This window comes from Melospiza melodia, chromosome 8, assembly GCF_035770615.1.
Source record: "Melospiza melodia melodia isolate bMelMel2 chromosome 8, bMelMel2.pri, whole genome shotgun sequence".
Taxonomy (NCBI): Eukaryota; Metazoa; Chordata; class Aves; order Passeriformes; family Passerellidae; genus Melospiza; species Melospiza melodia.
Genome location: NC_086201.1, coordinates 6848172 through 6863255, shown reverse-complemented (window position 1 = coordinate 6863255; position 15084 = coordinate 6848172). Strand labels below are relative to the sequence as shown.

The 15084-nt window shown below is 40.6% G+C and overlaps 1 protein-coding gene across 4 annotated transcripts in view; it reads left to right on the top strand.

The window, feature by feature from the left end:
* Window positions 1–280: 280 nt before the first annotated feature.
* The window catches only part of MGAT5 (alpha-1,6-mannosylglycoprotein 6-beta-N-acetylglucosaminyltransferase), a 112024-nt gene continuing 97220 nt past the window's right edge, over window positions 281–15084 (top strand). The window contains exons 1-2 of one of the 4 annotated variants that reach the window (XM_063161619.1): window positions 299–350; window positions 11513–11601. The gene's annotated coding sequence lies outside the window, so the exon portion shown is untranslated. Of the gene's footprint in view, window positions 351–11512; window positions 11609–15084 lie in introns of all 4 variants that reach the window. The other 3 variants (XM_063161620.1, XM_063161624.1, XM_063161621.1) reach the window with 3 other exon arrangements.

The following is a 15084-nucleotide window of genomic DNA, read 5'->3' as shown; positions in this document are numbered from 1 at the left end:
CCCACGGCTGCGGCCATGGCCGTGGCCGGGCGGTTCCCCTCAGGGCCGCCCTGCGCGCTCGGCGCCCGGGCACGCACTTTGCAGACGCTCCCTGGCTGCGCCTCGCCCTGTCACAGGCGCTTCCGGCCGCGCGCGCTGCCCCGCCCCGCCCTCCGCCCGCCCGCCCCGCCGCGCCGCGCTGCGCTGCGCTGCGCCCCCGTGCGCGGCCGGCACTTTGCAGACGCTCCCCGGCGCCGCCCGCCCCCGCCTGGCCCGTCCCCCGGCGGCGCGGCCGCGCCTCCGCCCGCGCTCGGCCATGGGCGCTGCGCCGCGCTCCGCCCGGCGCGGGTACCTGCGCGCCGCCCGGACAGGTGAGGCGGCACCGCGCTGCGGGGCCACCGGGGCTCCGCCGCCGCGCCCGGCCCCGCCGCGGGGGTCGCTGCAGCCGAGCGGGGGGGGCCGCACGCTAACACCAACACCCCCCCCCCCCCCGCCCGGCGGCATCGCCCCCGCCTGCCCGGGCGCGGCGGCGGGCGCGGAGCGGGAGGGATGCGGGCATGGGGGCAGCGCCCAGCGGCCGCCCCGGAGCGGCGGGGCCCGTGCTGGCCGCGGCCCGGCCGCCCCCGTCACCTTGCGGAACGACCTTCCGCGGCGGGGGGAGCCGCGGGGCCCCGGGCCGGGCGCGCCGGGCGGCGGCTGCGGGCGCGGGGCGGCCCCGGGCGCACCGAGAGGGTTCGCCGAGCGCGGCGGCGGTGCCGCGGGGTGGGAGGATGGATGTTGGGCGAGAGTCTGTTGAAATCTCCCCGTTGTGATGCCATTTACAAGCTCTCGGTTCCACCCGGTTTGGTGGTTTTGTTCCCTCTCCAATGCTTTGTAAACCTCTAGGAAGTGAATTTGAGAAAGAGGTTTTCCTGAAAGCTGTCATCTCGGTGCCAAACGTGCCTTGGGCTGCCATAGCTACTACTTCTTCTCTTTTTTTTTTTTTTTTTTTTTTTTTTTTGTAATTTGCCGGAGGTTTGGATTGGAAAAAACAGTGCTTTTTATTTGCCAGCTTCAGTGTTTCTGTCACATCAACATCACCTTGTGGTTTGGTCGCAGGGATTTCTATGTCAAAATCGCATCAGGCTGAGCTGATGTGATTGCATAGGTGTGCGTACCTACATTGAACAAGTATTGTATTGTTTTTTCTTGAGTTTCAGCAACTGTTTAATGCAAAGTTACTTTGTAGCACGTTTAGGGGGAAAATAAGTGTCACTCGGTTTTGCGGAAGTAAATCTTGGTCGAGGCTTTCCCCACTGTCAAGAGTCTGTAGGTTCCATCTTTCCCAGCTGTGATACAGTATCAGTCTCATCTTTTGAGAGCATATTTTTCCTGCCGGCATTGGGGTCAGCAAACCTGAGAAAATGAATTCTCGATTCTTGCACTTAGGTCTTGTTACATCAGTCTCTCTTGATAACTGCAGCAAGAATAGAACACTTTAAATGAAGGCTTACTCTTGAGATTCGTGTTATTATTCAGTCTTATTTGCCTAAAAAGCTCTGTAGCCTGGTCCCCATGAAATAGTACGATGGCTTTTTCAACAGCATGACTCATAATCCTAAATACAGGAATGAATTTTGACTTAGTGCTGTGCAAGTGCTTTATCTCAGCAAACAGCTTTGTGTGTAAAATGCCAGTAGGGTGGAGGGAGTCGCTGGCACTCATCTGCTAATCTCTGTCCTCGGGAGGACAGCGTTTAAAGTTGCTTCCAGATTGGGGCTATGTCTTTGCTCCCAAATCAATGAGGTGATCTCAGTTCTTCCAGCATAATTTTGCCCTTTCATAAAAAGCTTTCAAAAAACCGGTTAGTTCTTGGTTTCTATATTATTGAAACCATTTTGCCTGGGGACGCAAAGTTCAATTTAGTCTGAATGGATGATTTACCTTTTGCCTTCTTGATCTCTGTGTAATGACTCTGACTGTAGTTCATGAGAAGCCCTGCTTGCTGCAGCACCCACGGTTCACGTAATTACTGCTGCTTGTACCAAGCCTAGCAATAGGGGAAAAGCCTTCCACCTTTCTTTCTGGTGATTTTACTGCATTCAAGGTACTTTCACTTCAGCTTTCCCTTCTTTGCCTATCTGAGGTGTAGGGAGTAGTTTGCTCTTTAAATGGCCCGTGGAGCAGTATGTTTACTGAAAGAAATGTCTATTCTTCCTGATTTAACATATGCAGGCTGTTTTCTGTTGCTCTTATGTAGAATATGGATTTATTTTGTACGAACAGAATAAGGATTAAATAAGAACATATGCTTCCTCTTTTCTGAGTGATAAATCCATCTTGCTGTCCCGGAGGAAGGCAGCTTATACAGCCTGGACTGAAAAGATGCTGAAAGACAAAGTGACTGAATGCTGAATATAAGAAGATCAGGTTGTCTAAGCTCCCCAAACTAGACTGCCTAAAACTTGGGAAGCAGCCAGCAACACTGGGTGCAAATCATGTAAAATCCTTAATCTGCTTCATGAAATAGAACCTGGCAAAACAGTGAAGCGTTCTGAATTCTTAAAATGACTTAGAATAAAGACAATTGCTCACCAGTTTTAAGTCTTCTCCCTCCAAACAGATTCCCTTCTGTTCTCTTGTTTAAAAAAGTAAAAGAAAGCTTTGTATTGTTAATTTCTATGCTTCAGATAGTACGTGGAATTTTATTAGCACCACTCCCTTCCCTTCAAGCCTGAAATTATTCCTTTTTTTTATTTCATATGCTGGGTTATGTTTTTGGCATTGTATGCTCCTGTCATCTAACAAGTTCACTCTGTTTTTGCTTCTGTTGAGTAAAATGGCTTAGTGTGCAGTTTCATTCCTCATCTTGGCTCCAAAATTTTAATAGATTTATTTAAATTTATTAGCTATGTGGTGGGTGTTTTAAAGGCTTATGTGAATGCAGTGTTCATGTTTTCATGGAATGTTCATGTGAGAAGATGAGACTTGGTGTTTTATGAAAGAATGGGAAAATTAGTTCAGGGTTTGTTTTTTTTTTTCTGAGGAAGAGCAGTCCCGAGGGAGATCCAGTGGCAAACATCATGGTTATTTGCCAACAGATTTTTTGACTTAGTGTTTGCTTAGTCTCTTAAGTAGATGTGGAAACAAATACACTGATGAATATCAAAGTGCCAGGTTCTGATTGCATTTTCACTTCTATCACATTGTCCCCAAAGTATCTGCAGAACTCTTCTGCTTAGCCTGTTTTGGAACCAGAGTACTCCAGCAGCAATTCTTGGGGAAAAATATTGGAAGCATCTGCTGAGGAAATGAATATGCTACACAGTGCTAATCAGCTGGGAATCTGATGAGTGGAAACTCTTTCAGGAATCAAGCAGTTTTGCTATTACTGCATCTTCAATTTCAAAAAAAAAATTAACTGCTTGGAGTGGAATAAGGTCATTCTTTATTCCTCTCTACTTTTGCAAAGTTAATATTTGTGCATCTCTGTATTTCATATGCCACATAAACAAAACAACAAAAAAAAATAAACAAACCACAAACCCGGAATACAAAAATCTAACAAATCTCTTGTCCTTCCATACTTCAGAAGAAAGAGTGGAATTTTGCATTTGCTACCCTCTGTATGCCTGCACCCTCAAAATCCTCTTGTTTTCTTTCATCTGTACACCTTCTGTTATTGGCATAGAATATTGAAATTCTGAAGGTTTCTTTATCTATTTAACTTTAATTTCTTGAAGAACTCGACCTATAATGTAATGAAGTATAATTTCTCTGAGATATAAATCTCACTCAGATCATGTTTTGATAGATTTCTGTTGCTTTTGACCCTGATTTGTTTTTTACTATTTCTTCCTTGTTCCTGTGAGTTGATAATTTACTGTAAATTATGGCTACAGAGAGGGTGAGTAGAGTTTTGTACAAACTTAGACTAGTTCAGTGGAGGGTTTTGGATAATGAAATAGCCTCTCTAAAGTGGATGTGGTTTGAGGAGGAGCCACCATAATGACAAAGCACTGGCAACACAAGCACTGACACAGCCTCCAGGTGTGAGGCAGTGCCTTTCTGTGGCAGTGCAGATTTTGTCAGAGTGGATAGCCTTCTTCTTTTACTCAAGCTGGAATAGTCCAGCTGTCTTGAGATGAATTGTGGGGTTTTGTTCTTGCCTTTCCACAAGGAGAAGTCTTGCTGCTCTAATCAGGTCAATCCTTCAAGCCCAAGGTCTGTGCATGCAGTCAGGCCATGATGCAGCTCTTTCTTTTAGAAACTTCTGCTGGAGAGACTTCATACCTGTGTGACAGCTTGTGTACTAGGGAGACACTGCAGTGAAAGTACAAGAGGAAATGCTTTGGGGGACAGAGATTCCCTCTTACAGTACTCTAAACAGCAAAGTCCTTTTCTCGAGGAAAGCTTAAGTCAATGCTGTAATTCATTTGATTTATTATTTATGGTTTGTATGAGTTAAGAATCCTGTGATCCTGGCCCTTTGAGTCTCACAAGGACCTCTTATTCCTCTTAGCCAACTGTATTTTTTCATATATCCCACAGGCATTCCAAACTGTTTAACCTTGATTATTTGTCTAACCTGCTGATATTTGTCCTACTGATTTTTATAGCCTGATAAAATCCTGTAATCTTTGAAAGTGATCAACCACCTCTTTTGACCTTGTCCTTTAGATAAAAGGATTTCCCTAGATTACAAGTAGCAGGCTGAACTTGATTTTACTTTAATTGGTTGTTGCTCATGGGTCATGTAGTTTGTTACATTTCTTTATATATAATCTTTGACATGAAATGTATTCCTTGTGGTTATGTTTCTCTAGAATAGTTTTAAAGCTAAAAGCTTTTTTTCACTCTTGTTAGAGTTAGGTAATGAGGTTATTGCTGCTTGTTCCCATTGCCTGTTGAGGTTGTGTTCCTCCTTTCCTGTGTGCACTGTGACTGGTTCAGCTTTTTATTCAACCTGAGCTGCTAGCAAGGCGTTCTCAGACAGCTGCTAATGGAGCAGGAGATTGCATACAGGTAAAACTCCTTCACCAAAAGGGTTTTCAGGCTTTCAGAATGCCCAGGGCTGAGTCAGCATCCCTGGAGGTGTTCAAAAGACATGCAAACCCTTGGACTCGATGTTCTCAAGTACCTTTTCCAACCAAAGAGATTTTGTGATTCTACATTGCTGTAAAAGGTACAAAATGCAGTGAATTACCGTTCCTGCCCAAGATTATGTTGTGAGAACTGGGTGGTTTTTGATCTTTGGAAGATGCTGAACATTTGGATTCTGCCACATTGTGTCATAGTCCTCTTGTCTGCAATATGTGTGACCAGAGTGGATTAACACATTTTTGCTGTTTTTCTAATAAGAATCTTCTGTATGAGCATATATTCCCTTGGGCAGTAGTTCTCTTGAGTTTGAAATGCTGTCTTATCCCTCACCTCTCTTTTTTTTCTGTCCTCACCCTTTCTTTCTGATCCTTTTCTGCAGAGAACTATTACTGTTCAATGCAGCTTCAATGCAGTTTTTGAACTCTGCAGAATGCATGTGATATGCCTGGAAGACAATTTCAAGTATTTAAGGACCCACATAACTAAACTTTTATTTTCTGTTCTGTTTTGACCTTCTTTTTTATAAAATGAAGCATAAAATGTATTTTGATTGAAGATGCACTGTCTGAAACATTTCATTAGACACATAAACCTTGTCTGCATAATATACATAACTCCTTCATTCAGTGAATTTGAAAATTGGTATAGTATTCATAATAAACATCCTTGAAGAGATAATCTACCTCCTAACAAGCTTATGTAATTGCTTGTTAAGTAATTTCTGAGTCTCTCTTGATAGGCCCTGTTCAAGTACAGTTTGTGCAATGACTTAATTTTCTATATTCTAGATTTAGAAGAGTGAAAACACCAGCTCTAAGTTACACAAGAAAGTTTCATGCTGCACTGCTACATCTCTGTATCAGGAATTCAAATTCATTGCCTTTCCCCTAGTGTCTGCTTCTCCCTGTACAGGTTTGATCTGACAGTATAGGAAAAAGGTGTGGAACATGCTGTAGAGAAGTAAAAAAAATGATTTCTCAATCTTTACCTCTCAGACTTCAGCCTAGGTGTCTCAGCATATTTGACCCCATTATTAAAGCTGCCTTGCTCCAATCAGTCCCTTAGCACATTGTTTTGGGTTTCTAAGTTCTTGTAAAAATGAGCAGTTTGCTTCCCTGTATTTATTTTTGTGAAATGCAGTTTCTCTCTCAGGATTATTGATCCTCCAAGGGCATGGTGAAATGCAGCATCATTCTGTTTACACTTCACATCTCTTTCTTTCTGCAGTTATGCAGCTGCTTTTCTTTTACTAGACTGCAAAAAATCATGCAGGAGCAGAATGCTTCCAGTGGCTTTTCTGCTGAAGCTAACAGCTATTTCACTACACATTAAATTAACCAGTTTTGAATACTTAATCTAATTTTAAGGGCTTGTAATCAGGTTGCCATATTTTATGGTTATACTTTAAATATGTTTATGGTTATAGCTTAAAATAAAACATTCGCTTGTTACTTTTAATAGAAATTTTCTTAAATACCAGTAGAGTTTTTTTTAAAAAAATCAACAATAATGGTTAAAAAAATAATTCTTTTGATAACTTAACTTCTTTTGAAAGACAAACTGTGCTCCTTATAAATAAGCTGTGGGTCTTGTTGGAGTACTTTTCCTGAGTTTTTTCAGCAGCTCAGCATTCCTAAGTTCACGAAATTGGATAATCAGTAAAATAAAAACTTCTGGCTGTATTAATGATGTGAGAAATGAAACCAAGTTGAAGCAGTGCTTGGTTCCACAAAGTGATTTGACCTGTTACTGGATCTACATCCTGGTGGTTTGAAGCCTCTGACAGCTTATTGAATCAGGTTTTGTTCCCAGTTGTGAATCTTTGTGAAGTCTTTGAGTGTCTGAAGTGACTCCCCTTGGACTCTGGATTGATAACTTAAAGGGATTATTATGATTCCTTTGAGGAAAAGGTTACAGTAACTTTCACCTGACCTATCATAGTAAAATTCTCCCCAAGGTAAATTAGAGAATATTTGAGGGAGCATGGAGGAGCTTCAGGCTGGAAGGTGCTCAAGGGCTTGGTTTCCATCACAGGTTTCTGCATACTTGCATCTGTGATGAAGTTCTGTGGAAATTGGACTTTCCCAGTGTAAGTTTGGAATTCCCCTTGGGTGGGTGATCCCGTCTGGCTCCTGAACCTGCAAAGGAACAGTTGTTGCAGCACTGCTGATTTGTTACCAGCAGGGATTCAGTGTTGCCACAGGTCTGTGGTGAAAGGGCTGGAGCTTTCCGGTGATGTCAGGAGAGTTTAACCGCAGTGGGTGAATTCTGTAAAAGGCACATTGCAGGTTACTTAAGCTCTTTTTGACTTGATGCTGCTTAAACCTCTGGCTCTGTATACTAAAACCAGCACAATGAGGCCCAAGTGTACACTTAAACTTTCCTTTGAGGGCTGTGCTGGCTGATGCAGAGCAAAGACTTGTACCAGGTTTAGCTTCTGTTCAGTTTCCATTAAAGACCTTGTACCTTGATTCATTTCCTGGCATCGTAGTTTCCATATGTACTGGATGCATAGCTTTGGCACTGTGTAATGTCACAGAATGCCACTTCTGAGTCACTTAAACATGGCTGGGAACACTTTCTTACACACTGAGATATTGGCATGGATGTGGCCGCTTCTAGAGCAAAGAAAACTGTGAGCCTTATAAAAGGAAAAAAACTTCATTTTTAAAAAGCTGTACTTGAAAAATAGTATTGTAGTTTAACTATGTGTGGAAAACTGTTCTACATCAATTTTACATTTTTTAGACTTAAGAAGGGGGTTAGATGGAGATCTGAAGAATCTGTTTTCTCATTATTTGGGATTTTAAAAAATTTTAAGAAGCAGGGATTCTTTTTTCCCCTACATTTGAAGTGCAATTTTTCTTCAACCTTTGTACCTAAAGAAAGGATTTCTTCCCCATCCCCCATTAGTACTCTGGTTTGTTAGAGTTGTCTTGGACTCTATTCAGACTGTTGTTTGTACCTCAAGTCTGTTCTACCTTTGAATATTGTTTCCATGGTGGACACGGAAAACTTGAGCTCCATTGCCTACTATCAATATATATTTTTGTGTTTATTTATCCAAATTTAAAAGCAAAAAAACCTCTTTACTGTATAAATTCCTGATGTACAACTCAGATTTCACAGTATTGATTTTGGTGTGCATTATGAAAAGGGTTTTTAATGAAGGTGTACTCTTGCCCTTTGACAAGCTACAGAATATTTTTAAGTATGCCACCCACCTTATTCTTTGACTAAAATTTGACATTTAATTAAAGAGACTGCTGATGCAGCATTGTAGTTTGGCAGAAATAACTGTAGGAACTTCACAGTCTCTACCTTGCCTGTACTATGGGGATCAAGCGCTTTGCTCAGGATAAAGATGTTTGTCCAGGCCACAAAAATGCAGGATTAAAACCTTCTCATTTGTTATTTTTTAGTGACCAGCTCTGTCATCCTTGCATTTGACAAACAGAGAAAGAAATCTGTCAAATATTATTTTCATACTTCTTTTTCTTTTGCTAATATATTCTCACTTGTGTTGTGTGTGTGCCTCAGAGCAGTGCTAACCATTGTCCAGTTTACTATGGTGTTCAGGTCTTTATTTCTTTTATTGAAATTTATTTAAGATGTCATGATAATCTCTCAATCTATTGCATAATTTGGGTTTGGTGTTGTGGGTTTTGTTATGTGTGAGGAGGGCTTTCTGTATCCCCTGTTCTGCTTGTAAAAACAGCATGATTTCTATGTTAATCCAGACTTCTGAATGGCTTTTGCTATTTCACTCCAAACATTTTGTCTTCAGTTTCTAAAACCTAATATTTTTTATTTAAAAAGTTAGGAAATGTCCTTATTTGCCAAACTCCTTGACTTCTTGAATTGATTAAAAGAGAACTCGCTCATCCTGCTCCACCCACTGGACACGCCTAAATAGAATTTTTTTTTCTGTACAAGTCAAAGTTGATGAAGTCTCTGAATGTTGTATGTGCAGTTGTGTTGAATCTTTGTTATAATCATCTAATAATAGGTTCTAGCTTACCTTGTGCCTTTCTGTTGGGTTGCTCATTACCTATTTATGAATACAGATGATTTGAAGCATTGATTTCAAGCCTTTACAAGGACAGTTGGTCTTCATCTTTTTCTTTGTGACAACAAAGTTTCCTCACAGTTCCTCTTTCCTAGTTTGCTTTTTTTTTGTTTTCTGATGAGGCTTTTTCAAGTGACCTCAGGATGTCCATTATGATTGAGGGTGTTTTTACTGAAGGTCTGACTCACTGCCCATGTTGCACAAGTTTTGAATTCACAGAAAATGGAAGTAGCACATTGAAACTGGGTAATCCATTAATGTCCAGTAATTTGTCCTAATCTACAGGATTTTTTTCCCTTGGGATTATTAGCACCAGAGTTATCTTCCATGGTTTTGCTGATATAGGCAATATATTATTGGAATAACATATTTGGCTTGATTGTTACAAATGTTTGTGTAGGAATCTAATCTAAGGCTATCATTATACCTCCCAAAGAGAGCTAGTCAGGATAAACAAATTAAAATATTATGGAGAAAATTTAAGTTTGAAACTTTACATTGTCTCAGTGGTCTGTTAGAATGCAGGAAAGCTGAGCAGAGCGAGGCAGCAAAGAAATCTTAATTTAGACAGCTTTTAAAATTCTATCTTCTGAAATGTCCAGTAAATCCATGCTAGTTGCTCTCATGTCATAATTAAGCTGCTTCTTTCAGTCCTGAACCTCAAGTCATATGTTGAGTCCAAACTGTAAGATATGAGTTTTCCCATTGTTAAAATAACAGTCTAAGTTGGAAACTGTTAAGTGATAAAAGGAAGAAATATCATATTCCTCTGAAATACAGAGGAAAATGTTATTGAAAATTGAAAAAATTTATTCTTTCTTTTGTGAGGCTAGTAGCTTGAACTGCTCTTCTCTTTAAGACCACACCTAATAATAGGTATCATAAAATAATAATAATAATAAATAATCATAATTAATCATAAAATCACAGAATGGTTTGTGTTGGAAAGGATTTCAATGCTCATCTCATTCCAGCCTTCTTTCAGGGACACTTTCCACCAGACCAGCTTGCTCAGAGCCCCATCCAGCCTGGCCTTGAGCCCTTCCAGCCACTCCTGCAGTGAGGGCTGGGGTGTTCTGGTGTCACCCCTGCAGTCAGAGCCCCTGGTGGCCTCTGATGGCTCAGGTACACATTTACCCACTTGAGCCACAGGAATTTGGGTGTAAGGCTGACAGGATACCATGGTCTGTGTTGGATCCTCGTGGTTGTAGCTTACACAGCAAATGGACTGCTCAGGATGTTGAAGTGCGATAAGATAATGCCTGAAATAGTTATTTGCAGGTTATCTGTCAAATCCTGGCTGCTACAAAGATAAATCAATGTAGCCCAGTGATACACAGTTTAAAAGAGAAAGGCTTTTTGTATCAACTTTTAAGATGTGTTTGCCAGCACATTTCCCCTGGGAGTTGAAAGGAATGAGTATTTTCATAATATTAGAAAATCTATTCCTCTGTCTTTGCCTATCTTTTTCTCTTCATTAGGTTTGACTAAACAGTAAAGAAATCCATTCATCTGTGGTAGTATCAGTAAAGTGGTCTCTGTTTTCCTCTCTGCTGGTACTACAGTACTGTTTCAAGATCATTTACATCCTGCTCAGAGCTGTAAGTGATCTTTTTGGCAGCTTTGTGCATTTACATTAACTGCTGGATTGTAATAATTTTCAAATGGATTGTCTGAAAATAGATGGTTTTGGGTACATATTTATAGATGAGTATTCATGTCTGTGGGTTTATTTTATGTCTTGTACATTTACCTAACTAATATAAACGTGGCTCTAGGAAGAACTTCGTTAGATCAAAATGCAGAGCTTTTCACTGTCACCATTCTGGAGATGGACAATATTGCTTATTGAATTTCCTTTTTTCATTCTGGAAATCACTTGGATTTAGGAGGCTATTTAGGAGTGATTTTCTAGAGATTTTTTAATGCTTGAGGGAGAAGAAAGGAAGCCTTGGTGTTTACATTCTATGGTTTATAATGTTTTTGTATTGTTGAAACACAAGAGAACAAACCTAAATAATACCCTAATGTTTTTGAGTGGACCTTGGAAGTCTGACTTGTAGCTCTTATCCCTGTTATTCAGATAATGTTTGACAAATATGTGGATATTTTGTTGTACATAGGTAGTGTTTTCAATTTATATTAATGTCCATCTGCAAGATATTCTGCAGCAACATTTTCTGCTAGAAGGAACATTTTTTTGTCTCTTCCATCCATACAACTATGAGTGGCAGAGATTTGTGATTGCTAAATTTTATGTGACCTTTTTAGAGAATAGCTACCAAAGGGAACACATTTCTCCTTGTTTGTGGAAAAGCTTTTTATTTAATGACAGTGGTTCAGTTTAAACCAAGTGTTCTAAGAACTGGTTTGTGTTCCCAGCACTGCAGGGGGAAAAGCTCAACGTGCATGTTTGAGAACACTGAAGAGCACACGTGGGGGAATTCCAGGACTGGTGAAAGTTTCAGAAGGTAGAAGGTATTTAACATAATTACATAGCTTCAGATTGTATAAACCTTGTACAGTTCAGACAAGTGCAGAATTACCTCACCAAATTTTCCCTCTTTTTTTTTTTTTTTTTTTTTTTTTTTTTTTTTTTTTTTTTTTTTTTTTTTTTTTTTTTTTTTTTTATTTAATGTATTTGAAAAGCTGCAGAGGACTGAATTTCTTAACTGAGAAAGTTCAGGAGGTAGACAAGTGAGGTAAATAACCTTCTGATATGATTCAGGTTGGAAAATATGAAATTAAATCCATGAAAACGCAAATATAATCTCATTTTTGAGTTACATAAGACTGTTTAAAATGGGTCATTAGTGTTGGGGAAAAACATGTTTTAATTTTCTAGGCTTTTTCCCCCTCCTCCCCTTCCCACACTAGAGGGAATGCTTTCCTCTAGGGACAAAGATAGGATGAAGCTAAATATATCACTTGTCTACTTTATTCTCCATCATATTGCTTCAGTGGTAATCACTTGTTTGAGATTCACCTTCAGAGATTCTGCCTGACATATGGTGATGTGCATAATGAATATATGCAAACGTATAGCAGTTTGAAATTCTTAGGTTTTAGTGCACAAATTGCTGTAATAATTAAAGAGATTTGGTAAGCATTAATCTATGCACTTATGGGAAATTTCACCTTAATTATTTATTATTTGTGTGAGATGAAAAAAAAAAACAATTTAAGACCTGCCTTGAGAGTTTGGCTTCTCTTGTTTCCTAATTTCAAATTATGTACAGACAGATTAGGTTTCTATATTTTGAAAGTACCACCACTTTCAGGGGAGGATAAGAATTTGGTTGTTTGAGAAATGTCACCTGGGTGGCTTAGTTAGGGTTTTGGTTGGTGTTCAATTTGGGGGTTTTGGGACATTGTTTTGTATTAGGTTGTGAAAGTTTTTAGAATGGGGTAGGGAATGTTTTATTGTTTGGGATTTTTTCAGCTACAAAGAGATCTTGGCTAGAAAGTGAGTGGCTTCCTCAGCAGCCCCTTAGCACTGAGACATACAAAGGGAAGTGCACCCAGGTGTTCTCTAGACATCCAAGAATGTAAACCTCAAAAACCAAAAACCTGTTCTCAAAAACCGGTTCTCTCACAAACTCTTTATACTGTGTTGTGGGTAATTGGGGAAAGGACTGAAATGTTCACTTTCCCATTGGTAATGTGAACCATGTGATAGTGATGATGAGCAAGAACTCAACTGCTGCAAATCTTGTTGAAGCTGTACCTCTTCCTTGGGTACTCCTGACTGTCAAAATTGTCACAATTGGTTGCCAGCAATGGGAGTTGCATCCACAAAATCCAGCTCACAGCTTCTGATGATTGAGATAATTTACTTTGAATTTCCATTCAGTGGCTATGTCCTATTAATCCAGCTTCTTATTCATCCTGATTTTACATTCTTTATAGGAGCTGACAGTAAAACTTTTCAGTTCATGCTGAAAATTACATGTTGGCAAATAAACAGGTAACCATTATAACACATCAAATCAGCATCTATTCAAGCTTTGTGCGGAGCCTTTGATCAAGTACTTGATGATAAGTCATGATGTCAGTCAGTGTGCTGAACCAGAAGAGGACAACAGGATGATTGTAGGAGAGATTCCTGCAACCTTGATGGACAGGCCAGTCTACACGGCCTGAACTATGCTAATCAAACTAGCAGGACCAGATTTGCAGCTGAAATAGCAAATTAATTATTGCCCTACTTAGTTTGCAGTAAGGTCTAGGGGACGCTGAGGTTAATTCTGTGGGCAGATGTGAGGGGGCAGTGAGTTCTGGTTGGAGAAGTGGAAGTCTGCTGGCACAGATGGAGTCAGAGTAGCTCGTGTCTTCCTCACTTAAGCTTGTCACGCTGAGAGATTTAAGCCATGCATACTGAATCACGTGTCCCACGTCATTTCCATTTGTCAAATCACAAAACCATTGTCCCTGTCACTCTCTCCACTATTTTGACTTGACTGCAATAGTTTCTCTTACCAAAAATGGCTGCTGGTAAGCATGAGCATTTCTGTGTTTTCTAAATTATTCTTCATGATCAGAGAGACTAAAAATTTGCTCATGCTATGTTGTAAAGCACTGTTTTGAAGAACAGAAGAGCAAAAGCTTTGAATGAGTGACAGGCAATAATGATTCCCTGATATTTGTGCTGTAGAATATTGGGGTGCACAGAGAAAGGGAAAAGAAGGGATGAAAGCACATCCTAATTTGAATTTAGGAAGCTCAGGTCCTTTTGTAGTCAATAGAGAAGATAAGGCTTTTGGGGCTGATGATTTGAATCATCCCCTAAAACGGGGAGAAGGTCTAAGGTAAACATCTCTTTGCTACCAGAAGATACAATTTCTCCTTTTCATTTTCACCAGCACTGATATGCACCTGACCCATCTGTTAGACAGCTTGGTTTGTGAAACAAGCAGAAAGCTAATGTAAGAAAAAGGCTTCTTTTGTTTTCATGAGCTGAATCAGCTCATGGAGGGATCTGTTGATTTGGCACATGTAGCACAGAGGGGGGTGTGAGCAGCAGGATGAGTGCAGGGAGATCAGGCTGTTCCTCGGCTGTGAGCGGCTGGCTCTGCTCAGCCCTCTGCTGTGCCTGACCCTCTGCTGTGGCTCCAGAGGCCTCCAAAGACCCCAGATGTCCTCACTGGCTGGAGTGACAAAACGACCCACTGCTTCCCCTTCTGCTCTGGTGGCAGCACTGGCTGCTCTTGTCATCTTTGGATGTTACCTTTTCCTTCCCCTTCTTTCATCCTGTATAATCATGCCTTTTTTTTTTTTTTTTTCAATATTTGAAATCAGGAAGTATAGTAGCCTTAGCAAATCTTTCTACCTTGTTAGGTATACCATCAGTAAGTAAATGATGGAAGGGTTTCTGTGGCAAATAAAACTAACTTTGTCTTCTTGATTGTAAGTAAGGTATTGCAGAATTTCTGTTTTATGGCTGAACTTAAGAACAACACACTTAAAATATGCTGCCACACCTGTAACCATGTCAGAGTTCAGTGCCAAGCCTAGTGAAGCTCCCTTTCACTTGTGTCACATCTGGGTTCTTTGCCTTTTGGCAAGCAGTCAAAACCTGATTTTAGCCCTTTGCAGGCATTAAGCCTTGCTCTTAGACATCCTAGCTCAAAAGACTGTGTCCAGTGTATGGTGTGAAATTAATCAAAAGGAAACAAAATTAATGACCTGCTGTGGTGCCATCCATCATGATATCACTCAGCAGGTGTGAAATTAAGTTGCCTTGCCTGTGGATTAAATTGAACGGCGTGACGTGAACCTACAGGAACTGTTTCCACTAATACTGGGGAGCAAGTGTTTTTAAAGAGTCCAGTTAATGAACTGCTTATGCCATGCACTGCATAGTCTTATGATCATTTAACAGCATGAGTTCAGATTATGCTCCCTAAGAAGATCAAGTATTACTGTATCAGTAAAAATTGTTAAATGCAGGCCAC